Source organism: Pan troglodytes, chromosome X, assembly GCF_028858775.2.
Source record: "Pan troglodytes isolate AG18354 chromosome X, NHGRI_mPanTro3-v2.0_pri, whole genome shotgun sequence".
In the NCBI taxonomy this organism is placed as follows: domain Eukaryota; kingdom Metazoa; phylum Chordata; class Mammalia; order Primates; family Hominidae; genus Pan; species Pan troglodytes.
In genome coordinates, this window is record NC_072421.2 from 40513787 (window position 1) to 40527825 (window position 14039).

The 14039-nt window shown below is 57.7% G+C and overlaps 1 protein-coding gene across 18 annotated transcripts in view; it reads right to left on the reverse strand.

Moving 5' to 3' along the window:
• The window catches only part of BCOR (BCL6 corepressor), a 126020-nt gene that overhangs the window by 36277 nt on the left and 75704 nt on the right, over positions 1-14039 (reverse strand). For 2 of the 18 annotated variants that reach the window (XM_016943436.2, XM_016943430.2), the window contains exon 1: positions 9651-10394. The exons of 5 other annotated variants lie outside the window; for them this stretch is intronic. The gene's annotated coding sequence lies outside the window, so the exon portion shown is untranslated. Of the gene's footprint in view, positions 1-8877; positions 9097-9650; positions 10452-10607; positions 10928-14039 lie in introns of those variants that run through there. 11 more of the 18 variants (XM_063804332.1, XM_063804328.1, XM_063804331.1 and 8 more) reach the window with 11 other exon arrangements.

The window sequence follows — 14039 nt, forward strand, 5'->3', positions numbered from 1 at the left end:
ACAACTTTCCTCCTGGGATGGGAGAGAGGATTTCTTCCTCCAAAGCACTATGTCTGTCTTCCTTGTGGCCAGTAGAAATAAACCCCCGGTGCTGCTTTCCCTACCCATCTGATGAGATTTCTCTAGTTGATGTCCTCTAGCAACCACTCCTCCCCCACCTCCATCCATTTTCCACCCTTTCGCCTGCTTAGAGTCCTGGTGCAAAGCAGGCACGCTGTGCTTGTTAAATGCTGTGTAAAATGCTGTTAATAAAATAATAAATACAAAGGATGGAGGCTGCTGCTTCCACGGGTGTTTTGACTGGAAATGCCTTGGCACTTGTCATGTGTTTATGGGAGGGCAGACAACGCTAGGATTTACATAGTTTGGACATTTCTGTACTTCATTTATTCTTTCCTAAATGACGTAGGCCTCGAGCTATTTCAAGTTTGCATTTGTACAGAACTGTTAAATGCCTAGGAGTTTCTCCAATTAAACCAAGTTTAAAATCAGACCCAAAGCTGGAACATACACTCAGACTTGCCCAACTCCACCTTCAGCCTCGGTGGCTGGAGAAAACAAACAGATCCTCGAAAACAATCAGTCCTCGAGCTCCCCACCTTCACCCCCCCCTCCAGGAGGGCCCCTAGGGCAAAGGTTAAGGCGTCTCTAGATTCCAAGCCCCAGCCCAGGCTACACACTGAGGCAATCACTGCAGTAAGGCGCATCTTGTCCATACACTACCTTTAAAATCGTGCGCTAAAATCGGGGGGAAACTGCTGGCCTGGTAAAACCCACTGTTCACAAAACAATGTCAGCAAAGGCTGTAAGGCATTCTTTAGAGAGGGACCAGGGATTCGTGCCTACCGAAGCTCTTTCAGCACAAAGGCTTTTAGGGGAAGAAGGGAAAAAGAGGGAGGAGGAGGGGGAGAGGAGGAGAGAAAGGGAGGGAGGGCTCCTGTTTCAGAGCAGGCATCCCCTGAGAGTCAAGAACCAAGTGTAGCTTCAATCAAACACTGACTTCCCCTCTGGGAGTCGAGTAGGAAACCTGATCACAGTAGCTTACTACCAGCCTGGATCCATACAGGTCTGGTTTTCTTCTCATGCTAGTAATTTTTTTAAATACATATCGATATAAAAGAAGCAATCCCTGGCAGACTTTATTGAAAACCACATTGAGCCCTCGTAACATCCGGACTTAATCCCTATCAAACAAACCACAGCACCTCTGGCCTCTGCACCAGGCCACCCCCTCTCACCTCTTCCAACCAGGTCTTGCCCCTCTAGGCACCGTGGTTCCCCCCTGAAATAATGCCAGGAAGCCTTGCCGAAGGGTACCTAGATGACGGTTCTGAAATGAGTTCCTAACCATATAATGATCCCACTTGGGGGTGGAGGGGAGAAGCAAGTCTTTTCATATGGAATCCTTTAAAAGGCAGAATGCAAACTACGGTAACAAAGGGAAAGGGGAACCCAGGAAGGTGGACCTAGAATACCCTCGTAGGGGAGATTTAATCTGCATCCTTGGGTCCCAGGACACAGGCCTAGCAAGTCTCAGGGGGTCTCAGGGGCAGCAGGGAATGGAGGAGCAACCTATAGGAACATGACAAGTCATTCAAAGCAATTATTCATCCTTGGGGCCTACTATGTGCCAAGCATTCTATTTAGATCCTAAAGGTGGATAATTATTCCCAGTCTTACAAATGAAAAAACTTACTGGGGCTCAAAGGCCATAAATAACTTGCCCCCAAGGTCACACAGCTAGTAAAAAATGGGCCACGGTCAAACTCAGTCCTGGAGTTGCGGAGAGGAGCCAATTATTGGTCTAATTGTGCCATTTGAAATCCTGATTTTCACATACTGTCTCCTCTGAAAAGCTTCCTTGGGCCTTATGTACCCAAGAACGAGGCAAAGAGTGTTTAACACCTATGTTACTTGGCCTACAGTGAGCCATGAACCCAGTTTCTCCTGTATCTAAGTCATCTCCTGGTCCACTCAAAGTCTTTCACCATTTCCCCCTACATCCTACAAATCTCCCTACACTGTTATACCCTGGTGTAAGGCCAATGCTCTCAACAAGCCTCCCCTTTCCCTTCCTCCAGTACCCCAGAATAGTCAGGGGTAGGTGGGTCGACTCCTTTCAGGTCTCTGGGAAAAGTGCTGACTACTGGTACTAGGAGCTAGGCTTGCCACCCCAGTTTCGCCACATAAAGCAATAAATCAAATTATCTAGATAGAGCAAAAGCCCTTTGGAGGGAGCTCCTCCATCTACCTTTCCTAGGATTTAAAGGAAAAACCCCAGGGAACAAAGTAGTGTGGGAGAGGGAATTAAGATGGAAGACGCCAGCAAGATGTTCTATTGGGCCACCCAGAGTCCCCCACAAAAGCGCAAGCCGGGGGATAGGCTATCTTGTCCTTTCCCCAACCTTTCTTTACAGTAGCGGCCGGCAGCAAACCTCAGGGCCCAACATCCCCTCCCCACCCTATCCCCAATTTCCGGGTCTGCCCCAGGCTTTCAGATGCTCCGGGAACTACCTACACCCGCAGAGCCTGCCAAAGCCACCTCCGGCTCGGCTCGATGGGTACAGGCAGGGGTACCGGACACTCGGGCTTCCCGGCCCTGGACTGGTTACTCCTCCAGATGCTGAAGCTCCGGATGTGCGAAATGGCTCCGCAGTGCGACCGAGTGTGCAGGGGCCTCGGCGGCGGGAGGGACGGAGGGGAGACGGCGGCGCCGGGGCGCTCACCCCGCTAGCCAGCCGAGCACGCCCCCGCAGGCCGGCCACCCCTGGCTGCAGGCCAGCCCTCTTCAAGTGGCGTTCTTTCTCTTTTTTAAACTTTCCGGCTTTGGCGAACGGGCAGGGTTTCCAGTCCTCCCCGGCCCCCACCCAGTTCGGGGAGGGGCGGGGCGGGGCTGGCCCTCCTAACCCCTCCGGGGAGGCGATTCCCCCCCAGTCCCGGGCACCGCTAGACGGCGGCCAGGGCAGACGCCTTGCTCCACCCCACCCCACCCCCGCCTACTGTGGCCACCTGGAGAGGGCGGCTTCCCGAAGCGATCGCCGTCCAGCCAAGCCTGGAACCGCAGCGTCCGGAGAGGAACTCCCTACAGCGCCAACGGTCCTGGCCTGCCCGCGGTGCGCTCTCTCCGAAAAGTCTAACGCTCCGGGAAGGGGGAGGGGAGAGAGAGCAAGGCGGGAAGGGGGGGACGGGCTGCTTTTATTTATTTTTTAACTCTTCAAATGCAAGAGGTTTTTGGTGTCCCTAGCACGACTGCGAGCGTCTGGCCAGGCAGAACAATAGAAATGGAGGGGGGACGCCGGAAATGGTGCTGGAAGACCCCTATAACCCTATAAACCTCTCCTCTCCCTCTAAGTTCCTATTAGCATTGAAAGATCCTAGTGACTTCAATGCAAAATTGTCTTTTTATAACTTTTTTCCTAAACACATTCCCCCTCCCCACATGAAATCACAAGGGCAAAGATCGCTTCCAAAGTTGTGACCTTCCGAAGCTCCAGGGCTTCTCACCTGCTCTGCCCCTGGCACCCTGACCTGAGTCAATCCCATCCCCCAACAGTTCCCCTGGTTTGCACCTAGACAATAAATTTAGTTTAATTTAGCTTCCGGTCTTTAATTTTAGCAGGTCTCCTTTTTGCATGCAAATCAATATGGCAATTACCATCTAAAAGCTCGCCCAGCCCCGGGTCAATGTAAATTGATCATTGTCCGCCTTCCACAAAATAACATCGGGAGTCTGTGGTGCATAATGAGATTATACTGGAAACTGTCTTTTAGATCACAAATTATTTTTTATGCTGTCAGGATCTTCTCCGAGTGGACTTCCCCGCTTCTCTAATCATGGAGAGCCGAGCCCGTGGGTGCCGGCTGTGGGAGACACAGCTCTAAAACAATGACGGAGTGAGGACCCCCGTTTCTGAGACCCTCGATTGTAAACACATGGAGGTGAGCTTGCGCCCCAAAAGGGAGCCTTCTACAGAAATATCGCAGAAAGGCATCGTTAATGAACTCCACCCAACAAAAAGTAAGATATCCCTTCCTGATGAACACGTTGAGGGCAACCAGAGAAAGCCGTCGGGTAGGGCTGGAGACCAGTGGACGCCCCCGGCCAAGTGCGCGCGACGAACGCGGCTCGGCTACCACCAGGGCGGCTGGGGGGAGACCATTTACTCCCGCCCCGGCGGCTTCTCCTGGCTCTACCACCTAGGCCTCAGCAGCGCGTCCGGTTTTGCAAACAGACGGAATCCCGTCGGCCATAAACACTGGCAAAGAAGCCGGGGCGGGTCAGGGCCGGCCCAGGCCTCCCCACCCAGCTCTGGGCGAGGCCCCCACCGGGCCCGATCCAGAAGATGGGCTGGGGCACCGAGGCAATAAGGAGGCTCCTCTTGACCCGCAGCACTGCTTTCTCCCACCCATCGGCGGCCCCCGGGGCACGAGTGTGACCTCGGGGCCTAACAAAGGGCCTTGTGAGCTCCTTTCGGCCTCGGGCCGGAGGGAGAAGGGTGGGGCGGGGCGGCCGAGATGGACCCAGGAAGTTCTCCGCCCCGCCGCGCCTCTCCGGGTCCGCCGGGCCCGGTGTCCTCGAGGAAACCACCGGGGTGGCATTGCCAGGGCTGCCCGCAGCTCCGGGGAACGTCCTGCGGGCTCCAAGCCTCCCGCCCAGCGCGACCGGACCCTGCCCCACTCGGCCCGGCGCGGGCCCCACCCAAGTGCGGTCTTCCCAATAAAAGCTGGAATTCCCGGCTGGGCTTAGACAAAGAGGGACCGCAGCAAATCGACGCCGCGGGCAAGCCATACCCTAGCCGGAGTTTACGTGCGCGTCTGGGGTCACCGAGGCGCCTGCTAATCCACCCAACACAGGCTGTCCCCGCCACGGTCTCCTCCAGAGAAAAAAAAAAAGAAAAGAAAGAAAGCATACCTCCCTTTTATTCCTCCCAGAGGCCGCACTTCTTCCTGTTCTTCCCAGCCCACTGAGGCCCTGCTCCACCTTAGCAAATTGGACCCCAGCAGTGCAACAGCCATTCCTACTGACCACAAAGTGGAAAGCTACCCCTCTTGTGGCTACACGATCCAGCCACTCAAGGTCAGGAACTCAAAATCTCTTCAGAAAGGCTCCTACCTGCTCATCACCAACCCGCTGCCCACTCCACCTCACCCCTAGAAGGGAAAGAAACTATAACCAGAGATAATCCTAGTTCACTGCACACCATCCATCCTTTAGGCTGCTAGCGTGGCCCTTAGTTTCCTTCAAGCCAAAGACACATTATTTCCCTGTGAATAAGTGTGTGAATGTGGTTATGTGGCCCACTCTTCTGTACCCAAGTCGGTCTCACTCACTCGGCAGGAAAGTCTTCGTCAGGCATTGAGGAGTGTTTGTCATTCAGCCTGTGTATCTAAGCATGGATGTATGCATATGAATGCTTTTTGTGTTTCCAAGTGACCCTCTTCACACCTTTAAATGGGCTATTGTCTCTGGAACGCACTTACAGAAATTCTGCCCCAGTTTCCAGCTCAACAAAGTCTGGGATTTTTCTCTCAGAATATCGCTATACATCTCTGTATTTGCATACCCATGTTTACATTCCCCTTGGCCAGTTCTTTATCTCTTATGTATCTCTTGTTCCATTTGGGCAACGGAGCCCAAGTGTCTTGATTTGTCTCAGCACATGTCATTCAAGCGCACATCTTAATCTGAGCATTCCTACTACTTCCATTCTTTTTGCTTTGCCTATAATGTGGCTCTTTCCCAGGCCAGACCAATATGGGTTTGCAGTTTAAATGTAAACAGAGGATCCCTTAAGATCACAAACTCTTAAAGAAAGGAAGAGGAGGGAGAAGGAGACTGGAATGTTAGTAATGAGTTATTTATGTATAGGGTAACCCATCCGCCCATTTCAAGCTGAAGAAAGAACTAGATAAATGTCTGCAGAGGTGTATTAAAATTTTAGACCAATTTAATATTAGCCATATATATACACACACAAATGATGGATCTCACAACACATCAGTGTCCAGCTCCTCTTTGGAGGCTGTCTCCTTGCACATATCTAACTCCTCACAAGTTCCTGGTTAAAAGTATGTCTATTTATATAGAGACAACTCAAAGACCGCTTTGCTCTCTTCAGTGCATACCTGTACATGCTGGCGGGGCATTTCAGGCTCAGGTCCTTGGTCTGCAGCAGTCATAGTCAGAGGCCCCACCCGACTACAGCTATGTGCAGACCTTCCCGTCCTTGAACACCCGCATGAATTCTCTTTGGGAACATTGAGTCTACGTCTGTCTTCCAAACTCAGTTTTTAAAGTGAGGGTGTTCATTGTGTGTGTTCACAGCTCCCCGACTGAGAACTACCTGGTCAAACTAGATCATCTAGCAGCTGCGTTTGGTTTGTGGAAGAATCGAGCCCGATGCACCAAGATGTGACCGTGCACACATAAGAGAAAGGAAAACCCTAGGCCCAGACTCACAGCTCCTCCCCACTGCGAGCTACTCTGCCTCCAGGAATTTCCACTAGGCTCTTTGCCCCCCTTTCCCTATTACACTACCCCACCACGGCCTTTAAAGGGTTAAGAGAAACCCCCACGGCCTTCCCTCCACCCAGCTCGCTGGGCCCGGAGGCTAGCTCGCTCACTCGCAGCTCACGGAGTCTGCTGCCGTCTCCGCGCCTCCCCCCCTCCAGTCCTTCAGCCGGGAGGGAGCCTGCATGCCTGTCTAGACCGATCTATCACCGGCACACCAACAACACCCGCGAGAGCGCGGAGACCCTGCCCAGGTCCCCCGGCCCGCACGGTTCACGGCGGACAGAACCCGGGGAGCGTGACGGCGCCTGCGGGGTGGGGGTAGGGGGCCCACAGGCACTGGCCGCTCCGAGCGCACCACGGGTCCTCTCCAGCTCCGGCCCCCCGCGCTCCCACCAGCCCGGCTGCCGGGGCACAGTCACAGCTCCGCGCGCTGGGCAGTCCTATTTTTATCTTGTCTAATCCTAAACTGGGCGGGGAGCACAGGCGTCGTGCTTAGAGAACAAGAGATAGGCGCGGGAGGCGGGGAGGAGCAGCCAGGCAGCGACGCGAGCGGGAGCGAGTTAAAGACACAGTGGAGGCGACCGCGGGCAGGAAGAAAGAGCGGGCTGCGCGGGCCTCGAGGCGCCGCACGCAACGCGCCGCCCCGCGAAGTTACACTCGCTTCCCCGCCGTCCCTCGCTACCGGCCCCTCCCCACTTCCCAGCGGCGCTCCCCGCAGCCTGGACAGCGAGGCCCCGGCCTGTGTGGGAGGCGGAGGCCAGGACGGCCCTGCAAAGGGCTGGAGAGAATCGCTAATGAGCTGTGCAGCCCATTGATCCGGAGAACACTTCCTAATTAACTCTCAGTCACCTACTGGTGACAGCGCCTCAAAGGACAGCGCTGGGGCCAGCCGAGCCCCAGCCGCGACTTGCCGACCGGGCGCCTGCTGCCCAAAACCCGCGCGCTCCCCTAAACACCCCAAGGCAATTGGTGTGCGTGGCGGTGTATACCCGCACACTGAAGGCCAGCCTCGGATTAAACCTGGATGGCATATTAATCATCGCCTTCCCCCCCGCCCCACTCCGCTCTACGCGCTGAAACCGTGCCCAAAATAAACACGAAAACCAACATTGCAAAACCCACACCAGATAACAGGTCGAGAGTGGAGTGGGCAGGGTCGAGGAACGAGCGTATTCCCTAAGTGTCCACGTACAGGAATCTTTGAGGCTGACAATTAAAATGCCTTCCACGCAAGCAATTCTGTTGGCAAAACCGAACCCAACACTTCGTAAGGATTGATTTCGGCCCGCGGTGTCCGTTTCCAGTGCCACAGGAAGTGTCAGATGGCCAGAAATACCCAAGTCTGTCTGCACTCACCACCCACCACCTTCTGGGGTGGGCCATTTCCTCCTAGTCTTTACTCCCAGGCCATTTTAAGGATCTTTCTCCAAAAGACTACCCCTACAACCAAATACCACACTACCCCTCCTCTAGCGTCTTCTCAAAACGAAAAAAGGGGGGAAAAACACAGCTAAAACCCCGAGCTGTCTAGTCTAGACGCAGCGAGGCTGTGCGAATACCTATTTGAAGCGCGTTGGTTTCTTTTTAAGGTTTGTTTCTAAATACACATAACCCTCCTCCTTCCTTCTTCGCTCTTCCATTCCCCCCACCCCCACCCTCCAGACGCCGGCGGCGCGCGCCCTGGCGCGCGGGCACTCACAGCCTCTAGCTGGAGATCGCGGACTTTCTGGAAAAGATTCATTAACAGCAAATTACGCCTCGCCCGGCCACGGCCTACACGCTGCCAGACTCGTCCGTCTCCGGGACCCCGGGAAGTGCCCACTCGAGCGTGCGAGCGGCGGGAAGCCCGCCGGGACCACGCGTGACTTCGGCCGCCCTACTCCACACACGGTGCCCCAAGGCTCTCTCCGTAAACAGCAGGCGCTCGTCACCGCCGCCGCGAGCCCCCGAGTTGGCGGAGGCTCTGCAGCGCAGCCGCCCGCCGGCTCCGAGCGCGGGCCCCGCGGCGCCTCGCCCTCCCCGCCTTGGCCGAGGATCTTGCCCCGGTGCGCAAGTTCCTCTTCGCCTGCAGCCTCCTTGCCACACGCCCTCCGAGTGGGACCAACTTCCTCCGGCCGCAGACTTTCACACGCCCATCAGGGCTACCCACCAGACTCCCCATTGCCCAGCGGAGGGCCCGGGTCTCGCCCGCCCCCGCCCTCCCTCCACGACGCTGCCCCCGCACAAGCACATTCTACACCCACCCCTGGGGGCTCATAACTTAAAACCTACGCTGAACATCGGGGAGGGAGAGGAGAGGGAAAGCGGGAGGGGGATCGCAGATTATAATCTTAAAAGAACATTTACAAAACAAAGCGTCTGACCTGGCTGGCGGGCGGGCCAAGTCGGAACCCCTTGCTCTGCTCGATTTCTTAGTAGTTTTTTTTTTTTAAATCCACGTGATTCGTGCTTTGGGGCAAGCCAAGAAAAAACGGGACTCCCCTCCCGAGTTGCGCGGCAGCGGCGGCAGGTCGAGCTCGGCTCGGCCCGAGGCACTCGCCACACACCCTCGCGCACGCACACGCCGACGTTCCACTTGGAGGAACGACCGGCCCCCGGAGAGGCGAGACGAGGCGGCGGTGGCGGCGGCTGGGGGTTTTTACAGTTCTTTCCCGAGTCGAAAAAGAAAGCAGACGGCAACCCGCTGCCCTCCCCTTCCTGCTCGCGAGCTAACGCCGAACCCAGCTTCCCAGCTTCCAGCCCACCTCCCCCCCCTCCGCCCGACTCGCGGCGCTCAGCGGCGGCGGCGCTCAGCGGCGACCGCGCTCCCGCGCACAGACACACACAGGCTGCAAACTTCCACTCTGCGAACTCCCTGCTCTCCTCCTGGCCCACCGGGAGGCGCCAGGCCCCCAGCCGCGCCCCCTCCCTCCCTGGTGCCCACGCGGGGCCGCTTAGGTTGGCTGCATTTTCAATAACATAGCTATGAAATAAAAACGAAAGCGAGCCAAGCAGCCAAAGGGAAGCGCGAGGCAAAAGCTTCGCGGGGTACGCTGCGGGCGGGGGCCCCGGGAGAGGGGGCCGACTGCAGCCCTCAGCGCGCCCGCCCGCCCACCCGTCCGCGGTCTCCCGGGGGAAAGGTGTTCCGGGCACTGACCTGAAATCCCCGGTGGGGGAGTAGGCAGGGAGCCTGCGATCCGGCGCTTTGAAGTTTTCCCCCGAGCGGACTCGAGGCGGCGAGAAGGAGCGGGGGGCGGTTGGGTGGGTGGAGAGAGATATGAGGGGTGGGGGGGGTTGGCGACGTTAACGAGCGGAGAAGGAGCCGGGCCGGAGAAGCGCGGCGAGCAGCAAAGTTTGCGGTCCCCGGCTGCCCGCAGCCCGCTCGCGGCGCCGCGCTCACTCGACTCCCTCGCCGTCTGCTGGCAGCCGGCTGCCCTCGGGGTCGGCCCCGCCGAGGGGTGGGCTCTGGGCCGGGTGGGGGCGGGGCGGGGCGGGCTCGGGGCCTCCGGGCAGGTGGCGACAGCCCCGTGCGATCCTCCGGGCTCCCGCAGCTGGACTGGGCTTGGCCGAGCTCAGCAGCTCCCGCGCTGCCGCCGCCGCCCGCGCTCGGGCAGGAGCCCCAGCGCCATGTTGACGGTTCGCCGCGAGCGCCCGCTCGGGCTGGGTGTGTGTGAGTGTGTGTGAGTGTTGGCCAAGTCGTCCCTGCGCGGCGACAGCGCGGCTTGGGCTCTCCGCCCGGCGGCTCGCGGGCTCCCCCTCCGCCGCCGCCGCCCGCCTAGCTCCCGCTCTCGGTCGCGGTCTGGGCTCCTGCGCGTCTCCCCCGCAGCCGCCGAGCTCGGCCCGCGTTCAGCGAGGAGCGCAGCTCTGCCTCACCTTGCCGCTGGGAGCCCAGGCTCCGTCTGCCGCCGCACGCCGCGATCCCAACGCGTCCCCCCTCCCTGGTTCCCTCCTCTTCCTCCTCCCCCTCCCTCCGCCCGTCCTCCCTCCCGCCCGCCCTCCCTCCCTCCCAACAGCCGCCTCCCCTCCCCCCGCAGGCGCAGCGCTCGGGCGACAGCCGCCCGCCCGCCGCCGCCTCCAGCTCTCGCAAGTTTGAGCTCCGCCAGTCTCCGCTCACCCTCCGCTGCGGCGCCTCCGCGGCGGGGTTTCGGGAGGGGTGATTCCCCAGGAAAGGTTTGCCCGAGTTTCCCCGGCCGTCATCGATGCACGGCCCGGCACGTTTTGGCCTCTCTGGATCCGAACCCTGGACCACTTGGGTGGCGCCCCCCCTCCTCGTCCCCCGGCCTCCCCTCCCCAGCTCGGGCCGAGTTGGCTGCGCACGCCCGACCCGGGCGCACGTCCTGGGCGAGCCGGAGACCGACTTGGGCGGCGGCGGCGGCGAGGGCTGCCGGCAGAGCCAGAGCCGAAGGGATGGGGGCGGCGGGGGCGGCTCTCCCAGCCGCGCGCCGAGACTCCCCTCGCTACCCAGAAGGCCAGTGGAGGACCGCAATTACCATAAAGCGCCTCGCACTCCGCTCAGCCAAAGCTGTCAAACCCCAGCGGCAGCAGCCGCTGCCGCCGCCTCTTGCCACCAGCGCTGCGCTCTCCCGGCCTCGTCCCCTCCGAGACCCAGCGGAGCGTGGCCTGTGCGCTCCCTTGCTCACCCCCACCCCAGTTTGCCCCTTCCTCCCAGAGGAGCCCTTTCCCATTTCGGTGTTAAAAGCTACCTGAAAACACCACCCCAGGCAACGGTGGCCGTTCCGCCTGAACTCCGCGCCCGAGTTCCCCGGACGTTTCAATTGTGTGGGAATTGTTTGGAGGTGGGGGAAGGGGGGAGCAGCCCGTGGAGGCACCGGGAGGCGTGTGGGGGGCGGTCGGAGAGCGGAGATCCGCCTGTATTTCTCCCGGTTCTCGAGCATTTTCACGGTCTGTACCTCTGATGGTTGGAGGGGCTGCCCAGGCCCCTCGCCCCGGCGTTGGGAGATTATCTCCCGCGTTTTATTTTCCTTGACAGGGAGCAAACTTTTGGCTTACACCGTTCGCCCCATAAATTTCCACTCGGTAACGTCGTGCTGATCGGTGCTCGGCGGCGGCGTACAGCCTGCGCCCGCAGCAGTTCAATTCAATTGACACGTATTGAGCTTCTCCAGCGCACCCGGCGCGGCTCTGGGCGCGGGGGGAGGGCGGGGGCAGGCGGGAGGGAGGGGGAAGCGGAGAAGCGAGGTTCCGGCCTCCCCGGAGCGCAAAGCCTCAAGGGCGAGCCGAGAAGCCCTAGTTGGTGAAGCTGGCGGGAAGGGGTAGGAGTGGGGGAGGGGGTATTCCGGACTAACCGCGCCCAGACTGCGGGCCCGGACTTCGCGGCCAAAGGTGACCCCATTCGGCTGCCCGCTAGGGTCTTTTTATACTGGGAAGGGGGTGGGGTGTCTCTTTCTGCCTAAGGACAAGATGGTGCAGGCTCCATGAAACATAAATCTGAAATGGAGGTGGCTTGTAAATCCACACGGAAAGTTTTTAAAATATCCTGGAGTGTCCCCATGCCAAAAATAATCAAAAGCATCTCAAGTTGATTACTAAGTCAAGGTCAAGGCCAAAATCAGCTCTAGCTAGCAGATATTTTCCCTTTTAAAAATTAGACTCACTACTGACTGTGGGACTGGTATTAGGTGCGATTTTATTCATTCTGTTTTAGTTCTCAGCACATAGTTATAAAAACAGCCCTTCTCAAAGCAGAAGTGAAACATCTCTACCGTTTGAAACCCGAAACTTCGGCAGAATTAAATCTTCATGCTCCAGAGCTGCTTATAACAACTGATGCAAAAGACAGGCGAGCAAGTGCCCCCGCGAGCAGTGCCCAGCCAGGCTGGGCCGCGAACGCTTCCAGGACCAGCGCCTGCAGAATGGAATGCACGCTTTTTTCTTCCTGGTCTTTCTGGGGGTGGATATCTCTGCAAGCCAACCCACACATTTTTTTAATCTCCGGTAACAAGCAGAAAGACACCTGGACTATTATGCTGTAAAACTATTTTTTATAAAGACATTTTAGGACCAGACATTAAAAGTTATTAGATTGAACGCATGCGAGTTACAGACACAGCTGGAGAAAAGGCCTCTGGTTGTGTGTTGTGGCAACATTTCTTTTTGAAGCGACTCCTTTTATTCAAAACAAGTCAAAAATAACCGGGAAGGCTGAAGCTGGGTATTTGTGGGGAAACTCTGAACGTGGTTCCAGGCGAGGAGGCCGCTCTGCTGCTGCAGGCTGGACGGGAGAACTGGCCTGGGCCAGTGTGGAGCCGTGCCAGGCTCTTCCGGCTCGGTTAGGCCGAACCGCAGAGGCCCTGGCCCGGCGCCCAGCCACCTTCTATCCCCTCCCCTCGTCTCCCCAACTCTGCCCCCAGGCACAGGCTTTTCTCGGAGTTCGAAGTCGCATGTAAACGTCCAGAACTTTTAGAAAATCCAGGAACCGAGCTCGGGGCCTGCAGCCTCTCAGAGTCTTACGGCCTCCCGGGGCTGCTGACAAAAAGGCCTGTTTGTCTAACTTTAAAAGTCCTAGAATTCGGGAGGCTGAGCCAGGAGAATCGCTTGAACCCGGGAGGCGGAGGTTGCGGTGAGCCGAGATCGCGCCGTTGCACTCCAGCCTGGGCAACAAGAGCGAAATTCCGTCTCAAAAAAAAAAGAAAAAGAAAAAGAAAAAAAAAAGTCCTAGAGTTAAAATGAACGGGGGTGGTGGGGGTGCTGTAAATGCGAAGGGGCCGAGGGGAGGGCTGACTGGGGGAGAAATTTGATGCTGGAGACAAACAGGCCAGTAAATTCGCCTTTGACGTAATTTGCAACATCCTCCCCCACCTTTTTTAGGGATCTTGCCTCCACGGTAGGCTGGTAGGATTAAAGGGTTTCTCCTCCATCTCCTAGGGATACATTTTTCAACTCCGTGGGATTTCAAAAATATCTTATTAAGGGAGTCCTAAGAGGCACGAGTGGTGGGGGGGATTCGTGACTCACTGGGAATTAAAATGTGGGATTTTCCCGAGGCGCTATAAGGCAGAGGGGGGAGGGGAGATTACACCTATTGGCCCGGTTAGTTCGAATTGTTCTGGGGAAAACAAGCAGAAAGCTGTCGAAGGGCAATCCCATCTTGTGTCCTCACTCAAGAAGGGGCTCAGGGAGCTGGGGATGCCGCGGGGCCTGCAATGCGTGCCGGCGGTTTGGCCCTTCTCCTGCCCCCTCCTCTCCTGCCCTCCCACGAGCCCTTCGGGAGCTGACCCGGGGGTCAGGCTGCTATACCCAGCACTCAGCAAGGGGAGGATTTCAATGAAAACAGAGGAGGAGGAGAGAGTGAGCAAGGGAGTGCATGGGAGGGGAGGCCGTGCAGCCCACGGAGAAATAAAGAAATAGGTGCCGAAATGAGAGGTGCTGCGAATGGAGCTGCGGGGGCTGCCCCTCCGCCACCAATCTCCCTTCCCATGGAAGTGTCTCCTGATTATAACAAACCACTCGACCTCAGGCTAACCAGGCCCTGCAACTGGGCAATCGAGCTGGCCCTTCTAGGAGCAGGCCTTGAGCCTGGCTGCCC